Source organism: Taudactylus pleione, unplaced genomic scaffold (genome assembly GCF_031769625.1).
Source record: "Taudactylus pleione unplaced genomic scaffold, aTauple2 ptg000189l, whole genome shotgun sequence".
NCBI classification, from domain to species: Eukaryota; Metazoa; Chordata; class Amphibia; order Anura; family Myobatrachidae; genus Taudactylus; species Taudactylus pleione.
In genome coordinates, this window is record NW_028284591.1 from 5,689,636 (window position 1) to 5,702,985 (window position 13,350).

At 43.3% G+C, this 13,350-nt stretch overlaps 1 protein-coding gene across 1 annotated transcript in view; it reads right to left on the reverse strand.

Moving 5' to 3' along the window:
• CCBE1 (collagen and calcium binding EGF domains 1) overlaps positions 1–13,350 on the reverse strand; it is a 422,834-nt gene that overhangs the window by 397,409 nt on the left and 12,075 nt on the right. The gene's annotated exons all lie outside the window — the stretch shown is intronic.

Genomic DNA, 13,350 nt, shown 5'->3' on the forward strand with positions numbered 1-13,350 from the left:
AAACTTTTATGTGAGAGAGGTGGAGAGTCTAATGGGGAGAGGGAGAGAGTTCCAGAGGTAGGGAGCAGTACGGGCAAAATCTTTGAAGCAGGAGTTCGAGGAAGTAATCAGTTGGCATGAGAGGCAGCGTGTATTTGTTGAATGAAGAATGCGGACGGGAGTGTGGAGGGAGATAAAGTCAGAGATGTAAATGGGAGAGGATTGGTTGAGGGCTTTGTAAATGAGTGTAAGAACCTTGAATTGGGTTCTGAAGGGGAAGGGGAGCCAGTGTAGGGCTTGTAGGAGAGGGGAGGGAGATGTAGAACGTTTGGAGAGGAAGATGAGTCAGGCAGCAGCAATTGAGGACAGATTGGAGTGGAGAGAGGTGGGAGTTGGGTAGGCCAGATAGCAGGAGGTTACAGAAGTCCAATCTGGAGATGACCAGTGAGTGGATGAGGGTTTTAGTAGCATCCTGGGTAAGAAAGGGTCTGATCTTGGAAATATTTTTGAGACGGAAACGACAGGACTGTGAGAGGTTCTGGATGTGTGGTTTGAAGGAGAGGCAGGAGTCCAGTATAACTCCAAGACAGTGCACTTTGGGGCTAGAGGAGATAGTTGTGCCATCAATTGATAATTCAATTGTGGGAAGTGAGGTTATGTGGGAGGGTGGGAAGATGATCAGATCAGTCTTAGACATATTAAGTTTAAGAAATCGCTGGGACATCCAGGAAGAGATAGCAGAGAGACAGTTGGAGATACGAGTGAGGATAGAGGGGGAGAAGTCAGGGGAGGAAAGGCAGATCTGAGTACCATCAGCATAGAGATGATAATAGAGATCAAAATATCTGATGAGTTCACCTAGAGAGGATGTATAGAGGGAGAATAGGAGAGGTCTAAAAACATAACCTTGGAGAAAATCTACTATAATAGGATGTGGGGTGGTGAGAAGAGGAGTCATGAGAGGAGACAGAGAAGGATCAGTCAGAGAGGTAGGAGGACAGCCAGGATAAGTCAGCATCACATAGGCCAAGGGAGTGAAGGACTTGCAAGAGGAGAGGGTGGTCCACAGTGTTGAAAGCAGCAGAGAGGTCCAGGAGAATAAGCAGAGAGTAGTGGCTTGGATTTGGCAGCAATTGGTATTGTATAGGGAAGCAGCTTGTTCAGGGCAGGAGAGAGAGAAGATAGAGGAGAGAAGTGAGTCAAGCAGGTAAGAAAAAGAAACAGTGTTGATAGCCTCAATGTTACGCTTAGTGATGTGGCCTTAGGAGGTAGAGGGGGGAAGTAGAGAGGGATAAGTTAAAAGAGAGAAGGTGATGGTCAGAGAGAGGGAATGGGGAATTGGAGTAATCAGAAATATCACAACGGTGAATGAAGACCAGATCTAGTGAATACCCATTTACATGGGAAGGTGAGGAGGTCCATTGGGAGAGATCAAATGAAGATGTGAGGGTAAGGAGTTTAGAGGCAGAGGCTTCTGTGGGGATATCTATTGGAATATTGAAGTCACCTAGGTCTGAGGAGAGAAAGTGAACGAGCCATGAAGCAAATTTGTCAAGGAATTTGGAGGGAGAGCCAGGGGGACGGTATATGATAACTACTCGCAGGTGTACTGGTTGGAAGAGGCGTATAGCATGAACCTCAAATGTAGAGAATGTAAGGGATGGTTCAGAGGGTATGAGTTGGTAGGAGTAACCAGGGGATAGAAGGACCCCAACACCGCCACCATGATGACCCTCAGGCCGAGTTGTGAGAGAGAAGGTGAGGACCCCAGAGGAGAGAGCTGCAGGAGAAGTGGTGTCAGAGGGTGAAATCCAGGTTTCAGTAATGGCTAGGAGATGCAAGTTGTTGGAGATGAAAAGGTCATGGTTGGGAACCAGTTTATTACAGACCGATCAGGCATTCCAGAGGGCACAGGATAGAGGGACAGTATTTGTGGGAGAGATGTGAATGAGATTATCAGGGTTGCTGTAACGAGTAGGTGAGATTAAGCTGGGTGACTGAGATGAATAGAGTGGAGATTTTGTGGATACCAATGCAGGGAAGGGAACCTGTAGGCGGTCGGCAGGGAGGGAGTTTAAGAAGATGTGGATGGAGGTGGGGTGAGGTGACATTTTTTTATGTGGAAACTTATTGCAAAATTGTGGCTTTTTGCATCTAATTGTATATGGCCCATAGAGGGAATTCAATTAAGTGCAGGGTTTGCCACGCAAGGAATAGCTCTGGCATTCATGGACGGAGCAATTCAATTATTCTGCATTTCCCCTGCGTGGTAAACCATGGGTTAATGCACGCTAAACCATAGATTCGGCCTAAAGTGCTGCATTTTAGCGTGCGGGTTTCAGTGACGTGCGGTGATGTCAATGGCTGGGGAGGCACAAATGGAGATGGGTCTGAGTGCTGGGAGCCTGTCTCACCCCCTACTCACTGTAACAATCCCCTCACTACACTACATACTTACCTACTCTCCCGGAAGTATCGGGAGGCTCCAGAATTCTAGGGGAGCCCCCCACACCCCCGGAAGAGTAGCCAGATCTCCCGCACCCTGCTCTCTTCCTAGTGAAGTGGGCAATATAGGGAGATGATTGCCGGTAATCGCTGCATAATTGAAGTGAATCGCAGCTCCTTATGGAATGGGTGGGTCTAAATGACATGAAAATAGTTTGGCGTGACTGAGCAGGGAAATTACAGAGAAACCCGCTCACAGAAGTATAAGATAAGGTGGAGCTTGCACAAAATGAATAGACCAGTATTCACATATAAAACCCAATGGTTTTATAGAAAATATAATAAAAATAATAACACACCAAGAGAATAAAATTCACGTCATAAAAATGGTGTACATATATTCCTTTTGGTTAATAATATATACAGACAACAACTCCGATATATATCTTATGCTCACCAGCTAAATAATAAATGTCAGCAAGTATGCTAAACTAAGCTTCAGTGTCCATTGATTCTCCTACCTGCATCACTTTGTCTCCTCTTGCTGCTGCTGACTGAGCTCTGATCTCTGAATACTGCAGTGCACTTCCTGGTCACATGACACATCCAAGGTGTCCATTAGTGTTCAAGTCACGCCCCTCATACTCAGAGGCATGCCTCTATTAGCTCTCTTTATGTGCAGCTTACTGCTCATGGTGTGACTCCGCCCCCAGCTCTGCCAGCAGTGTCTAACTATACAGAAGCGAGGCTGAGCTGTTGCTGCCTCATCTCTCTTGGGAGACGAGGGAGATCCACAATCATAAAAATTATTACAATAAACAAAGCAGATGTTTATAAGTTATAAATATCTTCTTTGTATTACTCTAATCATTTTTATAACAAATCTCAGGAGTATCGCAATCAAGTCTCATTTCAGTCAGGTATGGCAAGAGTAGGAAACCACAGCTGAGGGGAGTGAGACGCAGCTCGAGATTTGGAAATGCGACTGTCTCTGAATTAGATGCACAAAATGTACTTGCAATCGCATTTTCTGAGTCCTTTTCAAACTGGCTCTAAATAAGGCTCTATATGAGCGGTACATGCACTTCCTATTCTAGAAAGGAAAAATTAAAATACTGAGTTTGGGACAAGCAAAAAGTCATTACTAACAGGGTGTTTCATTGTTTATTTACAGTAAAACTATTGGCAGAAGCCTACAAGAGGATGTAAGCAAGGGGGTTAGTCCACGTTGATTCCAAACTAAAGTAGGTATTATTGAACAGACAAATAGCAGTCAGTCAGTCTCTCTTGGGCTAAGTTCTGTACAGCTGTACAGCACTTTGACGTTCCAATAACACAGTGAAAGTGCACATGCAGACACTTTTATAGGGGCATGTAAAATAGTCTTGTACCTGCAGTCTAAACAGCCTGACCTTTAAGCTTGGTGAATATTTACTCAGATATGTGATGTCATTTAAGTTAAGAGACAGCATGTAGCGATTAACCATTTAACTACATATCAATAAACACCGCCCCACTGTCCCAAAGACCTGATTGTCCGTAATCCCTAGATCAGAGTGTGGAGATTCCCTATATAGTTCTAAGTTGTTTGTGGTTTTCTGTCTCATTAGCCGCACAGAACCATTTACTGGCACAGAGCTGCCCTTTCACCGTCTAATGCACATTGGTCTTGATCAATTGTTCATTCTGATTACCAGGATATTTAATAATCCAGATCCCCTGTCGCCGGGATCAAAAAGCCATAGCAAAGACTGACAGTATATTTAGTCATGGGCAGAAATCACGTCTCATACCTTAATATCACTGTAACAATTTACTACAGCAATTAAACTGGAATAAACCAAGACCATTTTAAATCTGCTAAAGCGGGATCGGGATGATGTCCCTCATTCCCTAAGAGGGGTGTACTGTAAACTGAGAAGTCAGAATTCCAGAATGCATCTGATGGGTAGCAGACACCAGTAGCGCACCCAGCCCATTCACTGTGGGAGACACACTGGAATCTGTGACTGGGCGCTGAGCACGTTAATGAAGACAGACCTTCAGCTTTTGAATAAAATACTTGTTTTGTTGTTTTTTACCACTTTAGTTAAATAGTTACATACTGTACTTCCCAGCATTCTAGCCCTATTTTACCATGTACTGTATGTTCTCCAGTATTTTTGATTTAACAGTCCTGTCAAATACGTTGGTGTGACTCCGCCCCCAGCTCTGTATAAATGAACGTTGAATCTGTATAAATGAACAATGGCAATAGTAATTTATGTGGCCCATTGATGGCACATATAGCCTTGAAGTGCATTATTATTAGAAGTTGAACTGTGCAGCGTAGAAGTAGGACTGTGCAGTAGTCCATAGGTTACAGGACGATGGGGTCTTTGTACTAAGCCTTGGAGAAAGTTTAAGTGGACGGAGATAAAGTACCAACCAACCAGCTCCTAAATGTCACTTTACAGGCCGCGTTTGAAAAATGACAGTTAGGAGCTGATTGGTTGGTACTTTATCCGCATCCACTTTATCTCTCTCCAAGGCTTTGTACATAGGGGTCTATTCACTAAAGCTGCGTACGCACGGTACGATTAAACAGGACAGTATGAATGATAACTATATTATCGTTCATATCGTCCTGTTTCTGACACCCTCAAACGACCAAACGATGGTCGATGTGCGGGCACGAATGGTTGATATAGATATCGACCATCGCCCGTGCATGCCAGCCAACACGGCTGATATCGACCATGTTAGCCTGTTTACTATAAGGACCCGCGATTGTTGATCGCGGGTCGTTATAGTAGTTGGGGGGGTTGCTGCATGTGCTGGATGTTCGATCCAGCACATGCTGGGCAATCAGATAACAATCGTCTGATCGTTGTCTGATTGTTAAGTTGCTCTGTGTGTACGGAGTTTAAGCCTTGACGAGAGTTAAAATGGAGAAAGATAAGCCCAAGCCAATCCGCTCCTAACTGTCACTTTTCAAACACAGCCTGTAAAATGACAGTTAGGGGCTGATTGGCTGGGACTTGTCTTTCTCCAATTAATCTCTCTCCGAGGCTCAGTGAATAGACCCCATAGACTCCTATGATACAGCGCTGTTGCAATAATAAGAGCAATTACTGAAAATTGCAATCAGAGGGCCTGATTCAGCAAGGATGGTTCGGCCGACCACTCCCAGTAACCATCCACAAACGGCACTTCCTGTCAATCACTTTACAATGAATCTGTGTGATCTCTGCAATCGCTTTCCCATTTGCAGTGAGCCGCTTGCCTACGCACACTGCGATGCATACACATGCGCGGAAAGCAAACATCGGCCGTCTGCGTATGTGTATTAGCATCTGCGATCTTTGCCGAATCAGGCCCAGGGTCTTGAACAGAAAAGGCACTGGGTCCCCAGGAAGGCACAGCTCCTGTACACTGCAGCCAACCCCTTGGCCTGCTATTTGTTCAGCTGCTTTAATTACAAATACCATATAAGTAGAACAGTTGAAACATATAATACAGCATGTTAGTTAATTGGTAACCAGTGCACAGCTAAAGTATGGAAATCTTTGTCTGTGATCAGTGAAGATGCAAACAGCAATCTTAAAGTACAATAACAACAAGACATAAATGCATATTAACGCTATACACTATACTATAGGAATTCGATCGGTTCAACAATACGTAAAGCAAACACTGCAAGCTATGGGTTGTTTCTTATCAGATGTCAGTTAGGGATCGTGTTTCATGTACAATGTCGTTTGCGAGACTTTAAATAAGCCTCCAGATCACAGAGGTTAATTGCGAACGCCTCCGGGTGCTTCTGGAACAGCAAAGCGCTGTCCTCAGACTCTAAAGTCTCTAGAGAAGGAGGAAACTTGTTGTTTTACCTAGAAGAAGTGAGAGATTAGTAATCAGCGTTGGCACACTAAATGCAGGGGCCTTGTACGCCCCACGTCAAAACAACACTTAAAACAACACATAATAAATCAGTCTATGACTTATCAGGCTGACTACAATTTGTGACTATTGGGGCATGGTGTAGTGAAAGCTTATTCTAATCCAGGGCATCGTTAATAGAGCTGTCCTCAATTAGCAGATGCAGATGACACCTTATAACACAACATAAATGCAAACTGTCCTTTATTGTGTAGCAGGTATTCTTTTTCCATTACTTGCTACTATAAACCTTTCTAATCTTTCTTTCCCTTTAGTGCCTCCACCCAAGTCTTGTATCTCATTATGCTAAACCTGGAGTGGACTTGGGAACACCCCTCGCTGGTAAGTATTGGTTATGTGTCAAGTTATACCTTAATATCAATTGATTTAACCCACCAGTGACACTTACAAATATGCAGCAGCAATAATTCACTTCAATTTAACATCTATGTTCATACTCAGGATTAAACACGAATAGGTAACATAGTTTATTTTACTGCAACTCTCTGTTCTGCTGAAGATGAGTATGGTTAATGAGCAATGCATTAGTCATAACATTTTCAGAATAACATTCCCGCATGAATGAAATTGTCACAATATTATTCTATACAAATTACATACAAATAACCAATAACCTGTTTTCTTTAAAGCTTTAAAGAAATTACCCTCTCATATGCGGTTCTTAAATTCCCCTTATTAGTCAATGTGAATGGCCATGCTTGTTGGTGCACGTATTAGTAGAGTAGTATGCATTTAAAATCTGGGTTTATAGGGAATTCCTAAAATTAGTCTCTTCTCATCCAATGGGCTCTGGTAGTGATATGCACCAGCCTGTAGAGTTATTCCTTATAATCCTTGGTGCTATGTTAGCAATTGTGCCTGAATATAAATACAATAGGCAGGAGTCTATGGTGTCTGAGGGCCAGACTTATAATGCTGAGCAGGTGCTGAATGTTAGTATAGCTAATTCCTCCTTAATCTAATGCACTCAGTACAACAAACAGTACCACCTATCCGCTTCAATGCGATGTCAGTCTATGGACTGCTGAACTGCTGTCCGGTACTCATGTGGTATGTAAAGTTAGTATTACTGTAATAAAGAGACCTGTCAGCAGGACTCATTTTAGACTTATCTCTGTCTCCTTCCGTCTCTTCCACAGGCAGAGCAGCGCTGACTATACTCCTCCTGGGGGCTGGGCCTCAGACCCTAAGGTTTGCTGACTTTCAAGTTTCTCCTCCACAAAGCTAAGTTATAGGCAGCACTCACTCTCCAGTTCCTCCCCCTAATATCTAGCAGTGTTCACCTCAGCATCCCTCCTATCAATCACTGGTTTCCAGCTCTCAAACACCATGGCACGCCATCCTCTATTCAGGTACGCAGCAGTTCAAGAGCCCCCTCAAATCACTGTTTTTCTCTGCCAGCTCCAACTGTCACTTCACAAACTGCCAGTCGCACCCCTTCAGTGCCAGGGATACTGCAATAGTTCATCGTCCTCCCAATAAATGATACCACTGTCACCACTGTAATGATTAAACCCCTACATATACATTACATTACACTACAGTGGCACACTATACATATTTATAAATATATATAATAACTATATACATACTATTTATATGCTTAAAGCTGCTTATTTTAATATTGCAAGGGATTACATTCTCCCCCTGGTGCTCAGGTACTGAAACAGATATACTATGCATTTTCTGATCCAGAGCACCATTGTTTTCTTTACATAACCTGTATTACATTTCCTATTTCTGTATAACATGACCAGTATTCTCAATTATCCTAATTCTAATAAATACTCCCAAAATAGGGCCATGAATTTACAAAATACGGCTGTATTACCCTTGGTATTTCTACAGGTAATCCTAGCTTTTCATAAGTAAATATCATAGTGGCACACTATACATATTTATAAATATATATAATAACTATATACATACTATTTACATGCTTAAAGCTGCTTATTTTAATATTGCAAGGGATTACTATTGCTAATCAGAGTCCCCATTACTAATGACCACGCAAGTTTAAATTCTGACATCCAGTAACAATGACACTTATATTATCCGATCATGACGATTTCTGCAGAAGTCTGGATGTGGGTCACAGAGACTGAGGGGCCTATTCCTCATCCAATAAATGGCCCGGTAACCATATTTAGGTTACCGGGCTATTCATCATCAGGAGTCCCAAATGGACCACACTCCAAAAACTGAAAGTTTTCAAAGTTTGCTTGCGAGAACAAGCGCCATATTCAGACGGCATTTGCTCCTGTAACCCCGCTCCTTCCTATGGGAAGCAGTTCCGGGGATGCAAAGAGGGATCCGAGCGGATCCCTCCGCTGCCTCCTCACTACCTCTCCGGCAGCTTTGCTAATGTGTGTGACCCAAGGTCATGCATGCGTAGCCGGGACGACGGGGAGGGGGTAAGTAATGCAGCTACATCCGTAGCTGCGATACTAACCGAGGGAACAGCTGCTTGCAGAACAGCTGTCCCAACATTGGAGCAATGATGAATTGCTCCGATGTCAAGTTTCCCCCGCTGCGAGTTGGATACTTAAGTATCCCTCACATACGGCCTCCGATGATGATTAAGACCCTGATTGCCTAATCTCTCTTTATATTGACGTTTGGGAATAAACTGGAGAAAACACGGAAAAAACATACAAACTCCACACAGCAATATATTGCACCATTTAGCTACACTTTTAGCATAACACTGTTCCATCTACACACACTGTACCTCTTACTTAAGATGGGCACACAAAAGATTAGTAACATGGCCAACACATGGCTGCCCACGTTGTGCCCCATGGTCCATCCATGTTTTAATAGCGTCCGACAGAAAGACCCTGCTGACCATGACCCCTATCCCTATGAGAGGCCACTGGCTGACCACGCTACGAAGCTGAATGCAATCCAGCCATTCATCCGTATTGCAACTCAGAACAGTGGAACTTGTCCAGTTTGGTCATGGGTCTATGTGGTCACATTTGATAGAAATCCAGCTTTTGGGTGGCCTTGTTAGAACAAGTGTGGTTACCATTACTTAGCTAAAGTAAATACTGATTCGACCACTTTAGACTTCAACAAGCCTTCAATTTCATTTTTATGCTGCAATGGAACAGCGCCCCTGGTGGTTGATTTACTATTAAATATTGTACAAAATTATCAGCTTTGCAAGACATTTTGTACACTCCTGTCAGAAATGAGACCGCTTTTTTTTTTTTTTTTAACGAAGAACCTACAAAACATATTATTTTGGCTTTAGTAATATAACACTTAAACATTGCTTTAAAATAATAACAGAGTAATAAAATTATGACAATTACATACGTATGTGTCAAGCACCTTTGCTGTAGTCGCACCAAATAGCCCAGCTTGGCATGCCACGGACCTTGTGACTTTGCCTCGCCAAGCGTCTTTTTTTCTTGAAAAATGCAAAGTTGCAAATCTGTTTAAAACCCTCCCGATTTGGTCGGGAGCCTCCCGAATATCGGGTGCCGCTCCCGACCCCCCGGAAAGGCAGGCAAACCTCCTGGCTGCCGCCTGCCCCCCGCGGAACTACTAGAAACCCCTGCAGTGGGGATGCCCGATGACGCGATTCGCGCTGAATCGGATTATCGTAGCTCCACCCCCTGCTTCACAATGCCTTTATTTTCGGCATTGAGAAGAGGGGGCGGGGCCGTGATGACGCGATCGTGCGTTCACGCCATGGCTCAGCCCCCAAACTGGGGTCATTGCCCGGCCACGCCCCCCACTGTATGCTGGCATTCAGCTCCCTCCCGGAAGGAGGGAGCTGAATGTCGGCAAGTATGGTTTAAAAAGGTTTCCGATATGAGCGTCCGCTGCTATTCCTTCCGTCATGTTCCTTTATGTAATCTGTGACTTTCTACATATATTATTCCAATTCCTTTGCGACAAAATTCGCAACCTACCGTCCCTGGTACACTGTGAGAAGCTTTGTATGTGGCGAGGATGCAACTAAGGAGCAATATTTAGGAAAAGTACACTGTGCTACCTGTGACGGAGCTTCTGCGGCGCTTCTCGCGTCATATGTTAAAAAAACGCTAGGGGCCAAATGTAATAGGGTGAGAGTTTAGAAAATGTGAGAGTAAGCTCTCACACGGCCAATGTCCAATGTCGGGCTCCAGTCCGAGAACAGGCAAACTCACATGTTTTTCAGACGCAAAAAGCTCTCACAATATAAACTCTCACCCAGATGTTTTCCCATTTTGTGGGAAATCGTGTGGCCTGGCCGGGGCCGCGATGACGCGATAGCGCAGTTACTCCCCCGATCCACCCCCACATTAGAGTCACACCCCACTGCTATGAGGATCTGGCTATACCTCCTCCCGGAGGAGGCTGTCAAATTGTCGGCAAGTTGATGTAGGAGGGCACATCTGTAGGAGCCTTGTACCCATGGGTGAGCTCTAAGCGGCAATTGAAATGTCGTCTTTCTTAGGGGTATATTTACTAAAGTGCAGATGTTGCCCATAGCAACAAATCAGATTCTACTTAACAGTTATCTATCGCCTTCTATAAGATAATAGCTAGAATCTGATTGGTTGCTATGGGCAACAAGTCCACTTCTAAAAAACCTGCACTTTAGTAAATATACCCTTTAGCTTACTATTGAAATATGTGCACTTTAAGATAGAAATATTGCAAATTTTAGGGATTTTTAGAACTTCTATAAAGGGGAATGCAAATATAGGTTGAGTCGCCCATATCCAAAATGCTTGGGACCAGGGGTATTTTGGATATCGGAATGTTCTGTATTTTGGAATATTTGCATAAAATAATGAGATATCCTCGTAATGGGACCCAAATCTAAACACAGAATGCATTTATGTTTTATATACACCTTATACACATAGCCTGAAGGTCATTTTACACTATATTTTTAATAATTTTGTGCATCAAAAAAAGTTTGTGTACATACATGAAATTCATTTATGTTTCATATACACCCTATACACACAGCCTGAAGGTTATTTTATACAATAGTTTTAATAATTTGTGCTTTAAACAAAGTTTGTGTACATTGAACCATCAGAAAGCAAAGGTTTCACTTTTTTCAGGTCATGCTAAATATATTCTGTATTTCGGAATATTCCGTATTTCAGAATATTTTGATATGGGAGACTCAACCTGTACTGTAATTTAGACTTTTAGATCAAGAAAATTTATAATTTTTTTTATTTTTTTATTTATTTATTTATTTCCTTCTAATTTTCCTCCACCCTATAACTTGATAGATAACCATAATAATGCATAGTTATAGGAACAGCCATACTCAGACTTGCGAGCCAGTTACACACAGTGGCGGACCACCGGAGTGGCTAGAGATTAACATACTAAGCGTACACCAGCCATTTATCAAGTATACACGAGACATAAGGAGGAGTAATTTGTGGATGTACAAGTTATCAGCATGTAGAAACAGAAGACATAAACACAGCACAGCATTAAAGTAGAATTATTGTAGTGTATATATTGTAAGTATGCAAAATACACGAGGGGTGCAATCATGGCCTTAGGCACGCGGCAGGGATTTTTTTAACATGGGTGTGTATAAATTCTTAGGGCTAGCACAACCACCATGTGTTTCCAGCAGATAGTTACTCTTGGGAGTAAGTAATCTTATGGAGTATATAGATGGATCATATAGGAATAAATAGGATTAACAGGAACCCTTTGAGACTGATAAAAGGATTATAGGACAGAGAGGGAAACAATGGCTCTAAGCATGTTTATTTTTTAGCTGTCTATCATTAATAAAGCCTTAGCAGGAGCTAGGTAAAATAGTGACAAAATATACATTCATCTCCTAAACTACAGTACATGAATAGAAAGGTGAAACAAGTAAAAATACATAAATAAATAATGTTTTTCTGTGCCTTTAAAGCAGCCAGGGTTTAAAACCGATACCATGATGTTCTGCATATTAAATGTTTGTACTATACTGGTTTTGGTGTGTGTATGGTATTTTGTAGTTGATATATACTTATCAAGCTGATAAGAAAAAATACAATGGAAAAATGAATTACACAGTAATTTAACATTCTCATTGATTTGTTCATTGGACAAAGCAGACAAATCTAATTTTATTTTTATACCCTACAGTATCGCCCACAGATAAATTACTCCTAAGTCAGATTTTACACTTCGATGCAACATTGCCAGATTCAGTGGGGTCACTTCAAAGCCGCCGGTTCATATGCCGACGCCGGCAGCCCGAAGGGAGAACATCCCGACAGGGCAGGTAAGTACTCTATCCCTAACCCCGCCCAACCCTAACCCTAACTTCCCCCCTAGTGCCTAACCCTAACCTCCCCCCTGGTGCTGAACCCTAACCTCCCCCCAGGGGAGCCTAACCTTAACCCCCCCCCCTTACAGCACCCTAAACCTAACCCTCCAGGGGGGGTGCCTAACCCTAACGTCCCCCTGGGGGTGCCTAACCCTCCCCCCTAGGGGTGCCTTACCTAATAACCTAACCCTAACCCCACTGCACTCCCTAAAGCTAAACCCCCCCGGGGCTAACACTAAGGGCACCCCGGACTTACCTCGTTCAAGCTGGCAGTCCGGCGTCGGGAATAAGATAGGCTTTGGTATTTCGACGTCTATCTTAAGTCCCTTTTCAGGATTCGGATGTCGGTATTGAGACCGGCAGCCATAACTACATCCCCTCTGGACCATTGTAAGGTGCTGGCAGATTGGGTTTACCATCAATCAGCAGTGACAGATTTACAACAGGGCGACTGGCCCAGGGGCACTCACACATGTTGGTCCCCCACATATAGCTACATCACCAACATCGGTCTTGCCTGAGGGTCAGCATGGAGCAGGCTGCAACAAATGATGCAGCAGCAGGTAACACTGTCATCGCAGGCGGGAGTTCCTGAGTGGGAGGGGCAAGGAAATGGGACAAGCACCTATGGTTTGGCAGTGTCAGAAACTGCTGCAGTCTGCAGTTTCCAAAATTTTAGATCACTA